This window comes from Gastrolobium bilobum, unplaced genomic scaffold, assembly GCF_033153095.1.
Source record: "Gastrolobium bilobum isolate Gb01-03AN ecotype WA unplaced genomic scaffold, APGP_CSIRO_Gbil_v1 utg106619, whole genome shotgun sequence".
NCBI classification, from domain to species: Eukaryota; Viridiplantae; Streptophyta; class Magnoliopsida; order Fabales; family Fabaceae; genus Gastrolobium; species Gastrolobium bilobum.
Window position 1 is genome coordinate 132 of NW_026898280.1, and position 17,050 is coordinate 17,181.

The 17,050-nt window shown below is 35.5% G+C and overlaps 3 pseudogenes; all 3 read right to left on the reverse strand.

The window, feature by feature from the left end:
* Window positions 1-1,788: 1,788 nt before the first annotated feature.
* On the reverse strand, window positions 1,789-2,773 carry LOC133314436 (polygalacturonase QRT3-like; annotated as a pseudogene).
* LOC133314439 (cellulose synthase A catalytic subunit 7 [UDP-forming]-like) lies at window positions 2,770-4,281 on the reverse strand (annotated as a pseudogene).
* Window positions 4,282-6,204: 1,923 nt separating this feature from the next.
* Window positions 6,205-7,292, reverse strand: LOC133314438 (polygalacturonase QRT3-like; annotated as a pseudogene).
* Between the last annotated feature and the right edge of the window lie 9,758 nt (window positions 7,293-17,050).

A 17,050-nucleotide genomic window follows, 5' to 3' on the forward strand; every position in this document is an offset into this window, starting at 1 on the left:
TTTGGATGCAATATGTTTTAATTGCATTAAACCTTGTGTAGGTTTTGTTTGGGAAGTGGATTATTGTAATTGATTGCTGAACCTGTTGGTGGAGAACATAGGTTAATTCCCTTGACTGTTCCACCAAGCCCTGAATGGGTAGAGGTTGTGATTGTGTATATAAATGCAATAACATAGTTTAATGCTTTGTTATACGTATGTGTATGCAATTGGTGTGGCATAGGATGGTGGTTCCCTATGTTGGTATGTTGCATGACGATGCGTAAATCATACATGGTAGTTTAACTGGCCAGTAGGACTATTTGCATCTGAGTATCCTTAGGACAGCTTGAGAGCTCGAGGGATTTCTCCTGGAGATGTTATTTACACTTTGCATATATATGTATTTACTGTATTATTATTGTTATTGCTATTACACTATTTTTGGAACTATGGGGTGGAGAGATACTCCAAGGACCCCTGGTTTACTGGATATATTCGTATATCTCACCCCGTGTTGTGGGGACCCTGTTTCAGGAAAGGATGCTGCAGGAGCCACCAGTGGCAAGTGGCCGTATTTGGATTAGTGATGCATGAAGATGTTGCACTTTTGGGATTATGTATATGACATGTAGAAACATCATGTATAGGATTTACATTTGAAAGCAAATCATCACATGTATATCATGCTTTATTGGATGGACTTAGCCTATGCTCATTTCTTGTGGTATCTCTTTGTTGTTGGGAACCAAGGTGATGATCATAGTATTTTGAATCTAAGTCTCATTATTCTGTAATTAAGATGTGTTGTAACATTGTAAGTGAAGGAGAAATATGTATGCATGTTATTTTGGAGTGAAACTATCTTGCAAGAACTAAGAATTATTTATTGGAAATTTATATGTCATCAATTAGGTTGATAATCCATGTAAAAACAAAGATATAATTTGATAATTAAAGAGATGAAGACATTTAACGACGTATTGTCAAATAAAATGGGAATATAATATTAAGTTTAGTCCCACTATTTCGTGAAGCATATATGGTTATGATCACACACTTGGTTATTTTAAAACCGGCTTGTTTAAAAAGGAAAAATTTATCCGGTTTTCTAATTGAACCAATGTGATTGTAACTGCGCTTAATGCCGTACGTAATGATAACGTCGTATTGGACTTACTGTAGAAAAAAAGCGAACCCTTAGTTCAATTTTATAATTAATTAAAAATGTATGATATTCTTCCCCTGGAGTAGGGTATGTGGACTAATATAAAATAGAATGATATTATTGGGAGGAGCATACCAAATTAACCTTTGCCATTTTTTTATTATACATATTGATTTCACAATTTCAATAAAAATGTGGAAAATGTTAAAGGTTTCCAAAAAAATGTTTTTTTAAGTACCAAACTTGATAGTTGCTTTGGCAAAATGATCCCGGTGCGGTGAAGGCTAAATATTTTCTCAAAAATACTTATACAAGAATCAAACTTTTAACCTTCGAATTTAAAGGGCCTCCGATCGACACAATACGACGCTAAGTTATACGTTAATTAGGCTCGAGTTCAGCATGATGTGTATTTTAACTTTGGGGTATTTAAAATACAAGATGGTTTCCAAAATATAAAACTTTACTAGGAGAAAATAAAAGAGAAAAAAGTGCAAAGTCATTCATATGTTGAGGTCATTAAAAGTGATAACCAAAAAAAAAAGTCATTAAAAGTAATGAAAACTAATTTCCATTTTTTTCCCTATGAATAACAAAATTTTATTTATCAGAAATAGGCAAAGCTGAAAAACCAATATAACTCATTGTTCAACAAAGAATGAAACAACCCCTTGAACTGGTTTCTCACTTTCCACAACAACAACATTATTTGACACTTTAGTCACTGAATGTGCCAAAAACTTGGGCTCCTTTTGCGAGTAAAATGAATACTGAAAATGACTAATCCGATTAGGGAATACCAAAACATTTGAAAAATCAGCCACCCACTTTGAGCCATCTCCAGCCACAGTTAACTTCCCAACCGATGATCTCAAACTCATGCCAATCATATTGTTCCAATCAATCACCACTTGATCAATGTTATTGAATTGTCCATCAAGAGTTACAATTGGAACCTTATTATTGGGGTTTCCACTGAACATATTATCAACTATATTCTCACCAGAAACTTGTCCTTTAATTGACTTAAAAACATATTAGTGATGTGAACTTGAACAGGATCCTCCATGACAATACCTGTATAGTCCATGTAACAATTGTCGAAACCTGTTGCTTTGTTATAACAATGCACCCCTGTGATCATGTTAGCTTGTCCCAGAAGAACAATCCCAATGACTGCAGAGAAAACTGCAACATCTGTTATTGCATTGTCATTGCTAGCAAGATCAATAGCAGTTCCTGAGAACTCCCTCTCCCCTTTGTCTCCACCAACTGTTGAGTGTTGCCCAAGGAAACTGCTTAATATGAATGTCTCATGGCCATGTTGAACTAGAACTCCTTCTGTGGTGAAATGGAGAAAGAAGCAATTATTAATCCTGATTCTAGCAGAATCAACAATGAAGATCCTTCCACCCCTGTAGCTTGAATCAAATAAGATGTCTCGAAAGGTGATGTCTTCATAGTAAATCCCAGTAGTTTGCTGAAGTTTCTTACTGTTGAAGCCATTTGGTTGGATGCTATTTTTTGAAGCTGTTAAGAATTTGATGCCCATAACTCAACAAGATGCCTATCAGTAGGAAATGTATGAGAAGCTCTCAAGGCTCCTCCTTTTACTTGATCAATCATTCATGTACAAGTTGGGGGCCCATTAAAAAGCACATTGCCTCTCTCACTGCCTTGCTGTTATTGATGTAGTGATCACAATCCAAATTCAACATGAATGGTGCATTTGTAAGCACAGCAGAAACTCAAACATCTTGATGATAGACAACAAGAAAAGAGTTATAAGCATGTTTCTAATATCCTGGTCCTGCAGGACAGCATGAAATAAACAACCCAACATCAAGTTTGTGTGCTTACCAAAGCATTCATGGCACCAGCTTTCTTGGGGTGTGGATAGCCAGGACGTTTTTCTCGTGAAATATACACAAGTCATGGCAGTTCCTTGCCTTCCACATCCAGTGCTCCAGCATTTCTTAAATATACCTGTAAAGTCCACGTACCATATCAGTTGAGGCCAATTATTCCTCACACTAATTTCTTCATTTTATTGACACTAACTTGATTTTCGAATAAGAAAATGTAGTTTATGGATTACTAACATCATCCTGACCAAAAAAACCAAACTCTAACTAATGGGGCAGAGATGAGGAAAATCCTTGTATCTTATCCTCCTATATTTGCAATGAGGATGTTTCTCAGATTCACACCTTGTGACTTTTCAGTCAGAAGGGAACAGATTTATCACTGTTTCAGCATCCTGACAAATTGAAGAACAATTGTAACGAATGGACACCACATTTTCCTTTCCCATATTCCCTTAGAAGTTAGAACCAAGGGGGAGGGTGCCTAATGCAATGGCTATTCACATTCCATAAATGCAAGGTGTTTCTATTATGTTTTGTTTGTTTCCTTAATGATAAGATAGTGTTAAGTATACAAAAGAAGAACTAACTGGAGAATATAATAGCCAAACCTGAATAATTCCTGGATGACACGAGTGTTGTTACCTGGCCATGGAGTTCCATCCTGCATCACCCACCCCTCCGCTGGTTTCTTCAGTGCCTTTGCCACCAAAGCATTAATTTTAACTTTAAATTCTTCATATTCTCTCTGCAATGAAGCAAATACACAAGAATTACCATATGTCAAATAGATATTAAGACAAGAAAAACAAAAACATAAAGATCATATTTCTTGTCCTATCTAATGTATCATACCTTCATAGTCCTTCGTTCCTTCGGCAATGTAGGATGCACCTTATCCTTCAAGTAATCAATTTTTTGAGAAAAATAGAACTCATGAGCCTTTGGTTCTATATTGAACTTTTTGCAAAATGGAACCCATCTTCTGGCAAATTCAGCAGTTTCTGCCAATGAATCAAACAAAAGCATAGTTGCACCATCATCTGATGCATAGCAGCATACCCATTTCCCCCCATACACTGTCGAACAAAAAAACAGAAAGGGAGAGGAGGAGAAGTTAGGAAAAAGAGGGAAACCTTGATTCTTCATCATTTTTTGTGATTCAACAACCAAAACCACTCCAAATTCTTCTCTCTTCTTGAATACTAGCTTGGTTCCTAGTGAGGTGTAGTGTGGTGTGAGATTTCTTTCTCCAAAGTTTCGACCCATATGGAAAGTTGAGAGATTTGTGGGCTTCTACTTCCATGGAAGCTTGAGGAGCAACCAATCCTTGTTGTGTGATCCGTTGGTGGTAAGTTTCCACTCTCTTTCACTTAATCCTTTGAGATTTTCATGAGTTAGGGTTTTGAGGAATAGTGTTTTGTGGGTTGTATGTGTTGGAGATTGATTTAAGCTTAGGTCCTTTGTAAATGTGGTTACTAATGAGAGATAAATGGTAGGAATGAGATTAGATAACCATTTAATTATTGTCCATTTATTAGAAAAATTATGTTAAGTGTTGATTTTCTAGTATTGTAATACATGGTTTGGTTGGTTGTTGATTATGCCTTTGTGATGTATAGGATTGAGGCATTTGGACCAACCGTGAGTGATCAACCGTTGGAGCAAGCTATGGAGCTTGATTAGCTCTTTGGAATAGGTAAGCTCATGTTAAGTTATAATGTAGAGTTGTTGTGGTATTGATGGATATCTAAATATTCATTGGATTGCATGATTGATGCTGTGACACCTTGATGTAGGTGTGTACTCGGCAAGTTAAAATTGAAATCAAAGCTGACTGGTTGTAGAACCTATTGGTGGTGAACAAAGGTTGAACGGAAGCTTTGAGGCAAGCCTTTGGACCTTGGGTGTAATTCCCTTGATTGTTCCACCAAGCCCTGAAAGGGTAGTGATAGTGATAGTGTATATAAATGTAATGAAATAGTTTAATGCTTTGTTATACGTATGTGTATGCTTTGGTGTGGCATAGGATGGTGTTTCCCTATGTTGGTATGTTGCAGGACGATGCGTAAATCATACTTGGTAGTTTAGCTGGCCAGTATGACTATTTGCATCTGAGTATCCTTAGGACAGCTTGAGAGCTCGAGGGATTTCTCCTGGAGATGTTTGTTTACACATTGCATAGATATGTATTTATTGCATTATTATTGTTATTGCTATTACACTGTTTTTGGAACTATAGGGTGGAGAGATGCTCCAAGGACCCCTGATTTACTGGATATATTCGTATATCTCACCCCGTGTTGTGGGGACCCCCTTTCAGGTAAAGATGCTGCAGGAGCCACTAGTGGCAAGTGGCCTTATTTGGATTAGTAGTGATACATGAAGATGTTGTCTTTTAAGATTATACATGTTATTTTGTAGTTTACATGTATAGGATTGTTCATTGATAGATGTATATCCTGTTTTATTTGAATGGATTTAGTCTATGCTCATGCCTTTGGTTATCTCTTTTGATGGGAGACAAGGGGATGATCATAGTAATTTGTAAGCTAAGTTCCCTGATTTGTAATAAAGATATGTTGTAAATGATGCTTACTTTAAGTTAAATGTATGTATGCACTTTATGTATTGGACTTGTTGTGCTGGAAACTTAATTAGGTACCTAGTGATAAATTTGTAATGCTGCCCAATTTTAGTCTAATCCATGGGGAGAGGTTGTAGGAATAAGCTTGGAAGCATGGACATGTACTTTACTTCCCCTGGGTTTAGTTAAAGCGTGTGTATGGCAGCGCGTATGAGAGCAGGGCTTTAGCGCCCAGGTAGCGCGCTTAAGCGCCCGGGTTCGCGCTTAAGCGCCCGTAGCAGCTAAAAACGAGTTTTCTCTCTGCCGGTGGGCGCGTTAGCGCCCGATAGCGCGCGCGGCCTGTGTCCAATATAAACATATATTGTTATAATTGTCATAACTTGAGCTACAGGGCTCCAAATGAGGAGCGGTTCGAAACCACGCGTAGCTAATGAAGAGAGGAAGACATTTAATAACCTTTGGTCTAATATAATAAGAGTCAAAGTCATTCATATGTTAAGGTCATTAAAAATAGTGAAAACTAATTTTCCTTTTTGTACTATGAATCACAAAATTTTATTTTTCAGAGATAGACAAAGCAGAAAAACCCATATAACTCATAAACTCTATTGTTCAACATAGAAGGAAACAACCGCGTTAACTGGTTTCTCACTTTCCACAACTACAACATTATTTGACACGTTGGTCACAGAATGTGCCAAAAACTTGGGTTCCTCTTGTGAGTAAAATGAATATTGAAAATGACTAATCCGATTAGGGAATACCAAAACATTTGAAAAATCAGCCACCCACTTTGAGCCATCTCCAGCCACAGTTAACTTCCCAACCGTTGATCTCAAGCTCATGCCAATCACATTGTTCCTGTCAATCACCACTTGATCAGTGTTACTGAATTGTCCATCAAGAGTTACAATTGGAACCTTATTATTGGGGTTTCCACTGAACATATTATCAACTATATTCAGACCAGAAAGTTGTCCTTTAATTGACTTCAAAACAATATTAGCATCTCCCAAGAAAAAACCATTAGTGATGTGAACTTGAACAGGATCCTCCATGACAATACCTGTGTAGTCCATGTAACAATTGTCAATTCTAGTTTGTGAATTTCCTGGTAACTTGACCAAAATGCCTATGCCACCAAAACCTGTTGCTTTGTTATAACAATGTACCCCTGTGATCATGTTAGCTTGTCCCCTAAGAACAATCCCAATGGCTGCAGAGAAAATTGCAACATCTGTGATTGCATTGTCATTGCTAGCAAGATCAATAGCAGATCCTGAGAACTCCCTCTCCTTATGTCTCCACCAACTGTTGAGTGTTGCCCAAGGAAACTGCTTGATATGAATGTCTCATGGCCATGTTGAACTAGAACTCCTTCTGTGGTGAAATGGAGGAAGAAGCAATTGTTAATCCTGATTCTAGCAGAATCAACAATGAAGATCCCTCCACCCCTGTAGCTTGAATCGAATAAGATATCTCGAAAGGTGATGTCTTCATAGTAAATCCCAGTAGTTTGCTGAAGTTTCTTGCTGTTGAAGCCATTATGATGGTTGGATGCTGTTTTTTGTAGCTTTTGAGAATTTGATGCCCATAACTCAACGAGATGCCTATCAGTAGGAAATGTATGAGAAGCTCTCAAGGCTCCTCCTTTTACTTGATCAATCATTCATGTACAAGTTGAGGGTCCATTAAAAAGCACATTGCCTCTCTCACTGCCTTGCTGTTATTGATGTAGTGATCACAATCCAAATTCAACATGAATGGTGCATTTGTAAGCACAGCAGAAACTCGAACATTTTGATGATAGAGAACAAGAAAAGAGTTATAAGCATGTTTCTAATATCCTGGTCCTGCAGGACAGCAGGAATTAAACAACCCAACATCAAGTTTGTGTGCTTACCAAAGCATTCATGGCACCAGCTTTCTTGGGGTGTGGATAGCCAGGACGTTTTTCTCGTGAAATATACACAAGTCATGGCAGTTCCTTGCCTTCCACATCCAGTGTTCCAGCATTTCTTAAATATACCTGTAAAGTCCACGTACCATATCAGTTGAGGCCAATTATTCCTCACACTAATTTCTTCATTTTATTGACACTAACTTGATTTTCGAATAAGAAAATGTAGTTTATGGATTACTAACATCATCCTGACCAAAAAAACCAATCTCCGACTAATGAGGGCAGAGATGAGGAAAATCCTTGTATCTTATCCTCCTATATTTGCAATGAGGATGTTTCTCAGATTCACACCTTGTGACTTTTCAGTCAGAAGGGAACAAATTTATCACTGACAAATTGAAGAACAATTGTAACGAATGGACACCACATTTTCCTTTCCCCTATTCCCTTAGAAGTTAGAACCAAGGGGGAGGGTGCCTAATGCAATGGCTATTCACATTCCATAAATGCAAGGTGTTTCTATTCTGTTTTGTTTGTTTCCTTAATGATAAGATAGTGTTAAGTATATAAAAGAAGAACTAACTGGAGAATACAATAGCCAAACCTGAATAATTCCTGGATGACACGAGTGTTGTTACCTGGCCATGGAGTTCCAACCTGCATCACCCACCCCTCCGCTGGTTTCTTCAGTGCCTTTGCCACCAAAGCATTAATTTTAACTTTAAATTCTTCATATTCTGTTTGCAATGAAGCAAATACACAATAATTACCATATGTCAGAATAGATATTAAGACAAGAAAAACAAAAACATAAAGATCATGTTTCTTGTCCTATCTAATGTATCACACCTTCATAGTCCTTCGTCCATTCACAAATGTGGGATGCACCTTATCCTTCAAGTAATCAATTTTCTGAGAAAAATAGAACTCAGGAGCCCTTGGTTCTATATTGAACTTTTTGCAAAATGGAACCCATCTTCTGGCAAATTCAGTAGTTTCTGCCAATGAATCAAACAAAAGCATAGATGCACCATCATCTGATGCATAGCAGCATACCTTCTCAACTGGATAGTCAACAAGAAGGATTGACAGAACAGTGTTTTCTGTTATGATAGGTGGTTCCTTCAAAGTGCAATGCAAGAGATCACTTACAGGTAGTCATCATCTTCACCTTGGTCTTCTTTTCCATCTTCTTTGTTCAATAGAGATCACTTACAGGTAGTCATCATTCTTGTTTACAGAGCAGATGGGAAGAGTATAGGAGAAGATGGTTTATAACAAATGATGGGTTGAGAGTAAAACATCAGAGTCATGTGTGTGGATGTAAGAGTGTGCACCAAACTGTCAAGAAAGACTATTGAAGGCTAAAATGTATGATTAGTGTATGGACATAAAATTGTTTGATTAGTGTATGGACTAATATGCAATTGTAGGTATGATGTGACGTGTATGGACCAATATGATTAATCGTTGAGGCTGTGTAAAGAGACACGGTTAGCACATTGGAAAACACATTGTAACCTTGTGTTGAGGCCAAGAGCACACACAATGGCTGCCAAAAGAACCTGGTTTGGTGAATGAATTGCAAATTACAACTCTATCCCAAAACAAATCACCTCTTTCTTCTGCTTTTCTAAATTCTAACCATCCCACACACTGAATTGAAACCATTGAATTGAAACCTATTTTGTTATTTTTTGAATTTTCTGCTCCGAAGTTAAACAATACAAGGTAAAAATGTTTTGGTCTCAAATGAACAATTTTTGCCATAAATAAAGAAGCAAATTGTCCCTTTACAGTACACCTTCTAAATTGATATTAATTTTAGGGTCAAAATTTGACAGCATTCAGATTAGTATTCCCTTCAAATTGGGGTGAAAATTTTAAGAACGAGCTTTTTGAACAAATATTTGTAGATCATCTTGAATTTGATATATGGCATACTCGGCGAAAATGCATTCTCATATATATAGACTAAGACTTTTTCAATCCATAGGAAAGAGCTGTAGGAGAGAATACTTACAGCTAGTCAACGGTGATTTCAATATGATAATATGCAAGATTTATTATATAAGGCAAATCACAATGGATCACAATATTTATAGTATATTTCAAAATATGAGATCCAAGATTACAAGGCAAATCACAATGGATCACAATATTTACAATATATTTCAAAATATGAGATCCAAGATTACAAGGCAAATCATGATAATCAAAATCTAATAATTGGAGTGAACAGAACAACAGGGGTATTCATCACAACCCCATAGTGAAGATAAGGGTGATACTGCTGAACCATCGGGGTAATAATTACAGGACATTCAGGAAAAACTCTTGCTTGTTCTTCAGATTGGTTCCACGGCAAAGAATTGGTAATGGAAAATTTATAACCCTTGTGCATAATCAATGCCAGCAATCGAGCAGTGTTTTTGGCATCGTCAAGTCCAGAATGAGCACGACCCTCCCATTCCAATCCAGATATCTCAACAGCCTTCTTTAGATTGCACCTCATATCACCAAATACCTCATGGAAAGGAACCCTTAAGTTGATCCACCAGTTGAAATAAGCAGGCTTTGGTATCTTCTTGAATTTGCATTCAGATTCAAGCATTACTTCACAATCACAGTTAGACCATGTGACAACAGCAAAGTTGGAGTTCTTTATTCCACTGGTTTCAAGCCATTCATCATGCATGAGTAGAGCCTCAAACAACGTAACTCCACTGTCAACCTGATGTTGTTGTATACCGGTCAAATCTTTGCAGAAATCAGTCAAAATCTGATTATGTGTAGGTCTCACAAATGTCCGAAAGCATGCTTCTATTTGACCAGTGACACCACTCACTATGACTGATGGAAACTCAATTATCTCTTGAGGGTGAGGTGTTTTATCCTTGTCACAAGTAGCCTCAAAGTCTATGACCACAAAATAATCAAAGACCTGAGGAACCTTGGGTGACTTAAGATGACAGGTTGTCTCAGTGCTGGTACTGCCATCATTGGAAGATGACTCAAGAAAGCCGAAACGAGGACCACGTCTCACCTCTGCGAACGCTTCGATGCTGCCATCATTGGAAGACGACTCAAGAAAGCCGCAACGAGGACCACGTCTCACCTTTGCGAACGCTCCGATTGAACTCTGCTTTCGCTGCTGAAGTTTATAATGTTGTCGATTGCTCCGGAGAAGACTGTTCTCCATATTTTTTAACAGAAAGAAAAATAGATGGAAGAAGAAGAACAAGGATTCATTCATGCATACCCCCACCGATCAAGTCAATCCTATTTATAACGTGCAAGGAAATACTAACAATCAATATACAAGATTTTATAAGATATTAAAAAGATTTAAAAAAAGAAACAAATCACAAATACAGAAATATAAAAACTATTCTTAAAAGATGATCTTTCAGGATATTTTAAATTGTTTAAATATATAACTAAAAACATCCTCATATTTTTTTGATTTAAGGACCACGTTGTTTGATATTTTTTTTATTGAAATTAATATGGCTGAAGATAAAGTTAAAGATAAAAATAACCAACAATTAAGATAAAACTAAGTTATAAATAAATGATGATAGCTTTTTTCCCTAAAATTAAGCAACATTTCAGAAGATAAAAAAAAATAAAGTTAAGAAAAGATAAGATTAACTGATTAAAGAAAAGAAAAAAAAATTACAATCAATTAGAGTATAAAATTCTAAAGATTAATAATTGATTGCAATAAAATTAATATAATAAATAAAGGATAAATTATTATAAAAAACTCATCAATTAATTAAATTCAAAACATATTCAAATCCAAGGGCAACCATTAATAAAACATCCTTTATCAACTATCGGTTGCAGATTCTACATTGTTTGACCTTTTCCAAAAAATAAAAATAAGATTAAAGATAAAGTTAATGATAAAAATATCCTAAAATTAAGATAAAGCTAAAGTCAAGAAAAGTGCCAAAAGATAAAAATAAAATAAAAAAATAAGATTAATTGATTACGTAATATCTTAATGATCAATAAACAACTATAATTAAATCAATATAATAAATAAAGGAAAGTTTACGATAAAAAACATGATAATCAAATTTTTTTGAAATACTTTCAATTTTTTGTTTAAATGTCAAATATCTTGATGTGGGTACTGGGTTATATGTTAAATGGGTTATAAATTTGATTTAGATAAAGAAATTTCAAATCATCCATTAAAAGCTTTATTAAATTTATTTCTCCCAAACTCTCATAATTGTAGCAAGTGAAATTTAAACTGAATTCCTTAATAACTTGCCCCAATTCACATCACAATTAATTTATTATAAACTATTTAAGATATAATAAGTTATTAAGCGAATACCTATATAGTATCTTAAAAATAAGCCAAAAAGATTGAAGTCAAATCAAATCTAATAATTAAAGCTTCAATCTTTAAGTATTTTACAACTCCATTGTTAAATTTGTACTGGTTGAATTATGAATAAATAATTTAAACCTGACTACCAAAAAAATAAAAATAATTGAAACCTTTCATGAAACACAATTAAGTTTAAATAAGATATGAGATTATTCATTCTTTATTGTATTAACCATTAAAAATTTAATCAAATTAATATATTAAAATATAATTTTTTTTCCAAATTTATTAAAATTAAATAATTTTGTAATTTTTTCAATACGGTGAAGCTTTTAATTTTCTTTAAAAAATTCAAATTAAACCTTTACACAAGTAATATAAAGTCATCAAAAATATATAAAAAAACATATTGCGTGTTTATTGAAAAAAATTAGGGAAATATATTATCCGAGAAAAAAAATGTCAAGCGATGCATATAATGCATTAGGACAAAATTCAAGGGTAACCACGGTAGGACATCCTTTATCAATTCTTGGTGGCAGACTTTTCATTGTTTTACCTTTTAAAAAAAATTATAAGACCATAGATAAAATTAATGATAAAAATATCCTAAAATTAAGATAAAGCTAAACATATAAAAAATTATCTCCCAAAATTAAGAAAAATTTCAAAATATAAAAAAATAAATTAAAAAAATATAAGATTAATAGATTATCATCAATTAGCATAAAATTCTAAAGATGAATAAATAATTGGAAATCTTTTTTTTATGCCTACCACTTTCCAGGACCATTAGATCATAATCTCAACTAACCTTTATTATTTTTCTCTCCTGATCTAATGGTGTTGGAGAGTGGTAGGCATAGGTAAGAAAAAAAAGTGTGTAGAATAATCTATCCCTTTACAATATATGAAAGGTAAAAGCACAGTTATAAAAATCGGCCCCATTGATTTCATTAGTTGACCCGTAAATTAGACCCCCAATTGGTTTCGTTTAGATCTTGAATGGGTTATGTATTTGATCCGGTATAAAATCAGTGAATTGAACCTGAACCAGGTTCAATCGGTATTGAACCGGTACTGGTTTTAGAAAGAAAAAAATAATTTAGGGGAATTTTAGACTAAATTCTTGAAAAATACCACTAATGAGATTTATAACAACCCTAAATATTGTATCATGATTAATGAAGAATTATGATAATTAATAAACGAGACATTTCAGATGAAATAGTTTATGATTAAGTAAATTAGAAGTATGGGTCCAATGGACCAAAGACATAAGCATTAGGGATCCAATGAATTCACGGATCAAAGTATAACCCAACAAAGGAAGTTTTAATTCCATTTAATGTGGACAAGTCCAAGTGATACAAAGAAAGCTCTATATGATAAAGTAAAGTCCAATAAGGTAAATGAAACCCAAATCAAGTTAAAGCCCAAAGTAAGGCCATGACATAATAAACCTAAAGAAGTACTATATGACTAGGAATTAAATTAGAATTCTTTCCCTACAAGCAAGAAGCCCACGGTTTTACTAGAGAAAACAAGCTCTAAGAAGTCAATTTAAAGTGTCATAAAATCATGGAAAAATAGGCACAAATTAGGTCAGGTTAATAGGTTAAAGGTCCATAATCTTAAGGAATAAATCATGGTCCAAAATTAAAGAAAATCTTTTCCTTCCAAGCATTTAAAATCCGCGGCCTAGGTGTAGGAAATGAATTTGATTTTATTTGATTTTCATGCCATTAAATGCAAATCGAATTTCCTTAAGTCAAGCCAGTCAAATTCCTTTAAACAAGGAAGTTAGGATTATGATGATTAGTAGTCAATCACTTTCCCTAAATCAAGCAAATTGATGACAATATGTCAATCAATCAAATAATTCTGTTTCTTAAATCAAGGAAGCAACCTTTATGACGATTAGTCACACCTCATCAATCCCTTAAATCAAGGGAGCAACTTTTAATGACGATTAGTCACACATCATCAATTCCTTAAATCAAGCAATCACTAAATTTCCTTAATCAAGGAAATTGACATCATGTTCTTGTCCCTAAATTAAGCAATCTAACCTATGACAACAAATCACCACCTTACTCTCATTTAATGTGATCGAAACCTACCAGCAATCAAGTAATGGCAAGGCTTCTAGGTTGCCTATTTGAACAAGCTTTAGTCTCTCCTTTTTCCCTCTATAGCCGCGGCACTACCAAAGGAAAGAACAAAGAGTTTAGTTCATTTTGTGAAGTCCATGAATGCTTCGAAATGGTGAGTGTGTTAGTGAGAAATACCTAATTGTTCCAAGATCAAATACAAGCCTGGATCTTAGTCCTTTTTCCTAATAATTCCACCAAAGAACCCTTCATCTCTAAGCAAGAAAATCCCTCTTCTCCTCTCTTTAAGCTTGCGGCCTTGTATGTTCAAGGAGGAAGGAAGTTCATTCAAGAAGATTCAAAGTAGTCAAAGGTCAAGAAGTGTTCCCTTAAGTCGTTGATCATCATCAAAGGTAAGCCTATGAACCTTCTTGGTTAGGAATGACATGTAAAAGCATGAAAGTGATATCCTAAGTATATGATCCCTAGAAGGCCGAACCATGTATGATAATTATAAGCATGAAGAGATGTTTAAATGATATGAAAGATGATGAAATGATGATGTTAGATTAGCATGTTTAGTAGCCTAGGTTCTAAATCAATTTTGCATGATCATAACCTTAGTTGGCCGAATATATAAGATGATGTTTTGAATGATGCTCTAGGATTTAAATATGATAAATTATCAATAATGTTAGAAGCATGTTTTAGAAGTAATCCCTTAGGTATTTTAGGGCAATAAGGCCGAATGGTATGTAGCTAAAAGAGGTTTTATTTGATTAATGTTGAAAGGATCTAACCATGTTAAGTTAATAATATAATTGAAAGCATGTTTTAAAAATTATATTCCTAGATGTTTATCTATGGTGGCCGAACCTATACATGCCTAGAATGAAATCTTTAATAATTCTATTAAGTGTTATGATAACCTAATAATGTCCTAAAACCTACACAAGTGGGTAAGTAAGCAAAACAACTCCTCTAGGTAATTAAACCTGCAAAGCCGAGACCTATACATGGATAAAACACAAATGTTGAATGTTATATAAGTTACTAAAAGATGATATGATGATGTTAGGGAGTCAAGGGAGCAAACAGGCAAGTAAAGAGATCAAAAGTTGAAAGTATACAAGTAAAGAACGACAAGTACTGTAAGTGTTTACAGTTGTTGAAGTAATCTCTCTATGTATGCCACCATTATGAAACTATGATAAGTTATGGTCTGACTGCAATATGTTTATAGTGCTTTACATTATGTGATTATGATATTTTTGAAACTTAAAACCATGCTATTAAATGTTGGCCTGTGCACTGATACTCCAGTTGCAACCTGACGAGGACTCTGGGTATCTCCGTAAGTCCGTAAAAGCCGGCAGGAATATGATGATGATGATGATGGCATGATATTTTTATATGATGATGTTAAATGTTCCATTTTGTATTGTTATTATAAACTGTTGCAGGAGTAAGCGTCATAGTTGGAGAATGCTCCAGCTGTGAACCTTACTGAGATTTTCCCCAAAATCTCACCCCCCTTGACCACCCATTTCAGGAAAAGATGAAAGAAAGTAATAAGAAAGTTATGTGGGAAAGAAAGGGTAAGAGACTGGTACGTAAAGAAGAAGAAACTCCACCTACCTGGGAAGAGAAACTAAAGGATCTAACAGATAGAGGCCTATGGACTGAGGCTATGAAATTATTAATAGAAGCTTTTCCACATTATGATTTCGATGAAGCACTAAGTACACAATGGCTAGAGGAACCACAACCACATTATGACTGGGCTTATGATGCGGCATAAATTATGTTTTTATTTATGATTAGTTAATCTTTTTGGGATTATATTAAATAATGTTTAGTGTTATTTATTTTGTATTGACGTTTTAACGCTTTTAATTTTATATGGAATAAGTATGGTTATGTGTTTCCATTCCGCACTCTGATATTTGCATTCGTAAAGTTTAAATTTAGACTTCCGCGCGTTGAATGCATGATGAAGGTGCACCCTATATGTATTTACACATTTGGGGTGTTACATTTATGGTATCAGAGCAAAATTTCGGATTAGGATGGAACACTAACCATTTGCTGTATCTATGTACAGCAAGATGCCTCCACGAAGAACCCCTACGCAAGATATACAAGGACAAATTAACACGTTGCGGGACACCATCACCCAATTACAAACCAACACGGGAGATATGTTTCAGAATATAATGAATGAGATCAGAAGGAACCCAAATGCTAATGCAAACAATAACGGAGCAAGCGGCTCGGGAACAGGAGCCGGGGGTCATGGTGAAGGACCCCGACCTCCTCCAGGAAACGGTGCGGCAGGTCAAGATAACCAAGGACTACTATTGACGTTTAGAAAGCACAAACCACCCTCCTTTCAAGGAAGTCCTGACTCAATGGCAGCTGTACAATGGCTGCAAGCAATGGACAAGATTTTTCGAGTTATCCAATGCACCGACGATCAGAAGGTGCTATTCTCGACGTACATGCTGGAAGGAGATGCTCACCACTGGTGGGCGAATGCGTCCCAACCGTTGGAAATGCAGAATGCGGTTATAACTTGGGCCGTGTTCGAGGAAATGTTCTTGGAGAAATACTTTCCGATGTCAATCCGGGATAGTAAACAAGGAGAATTTGACAAACTGGTTCAAGGAACGATGACGGTGGACCAGTATCATGCTAAGTTTAATGAGTTACTAAGATTGGCAACGTACAGAGGAGCAATGCCTTTACCAGACTTTCTGATGGCGAAGTTTCAAAGGGGTCTGAATCCCAGAATTGCTGAGCTAGTAGCCGGCAACGACCCATGTGACTTTGCAACCCTAATCAATCGATGCAGAAGAGTGGAAGCTATTGGCCAACAGAAGAAACCCGTGGAAGCTAGCGGGAATGGTTATAAAGGAAAGACTGGACCATGGCGAGGAAACAACGGAGGAAAGCCCTGGCAGCCCAGGCGAGATGACAACAAGTTCAAGAGACCCGGAAACTACCGGGGAAACAACAGCCACAACAACAAACCTCTGAACTGTCCAAAATGCAAGAAGCCCCATTACGGTAACTGTCTAAGTGGAACCCCAAACTGCTACAAG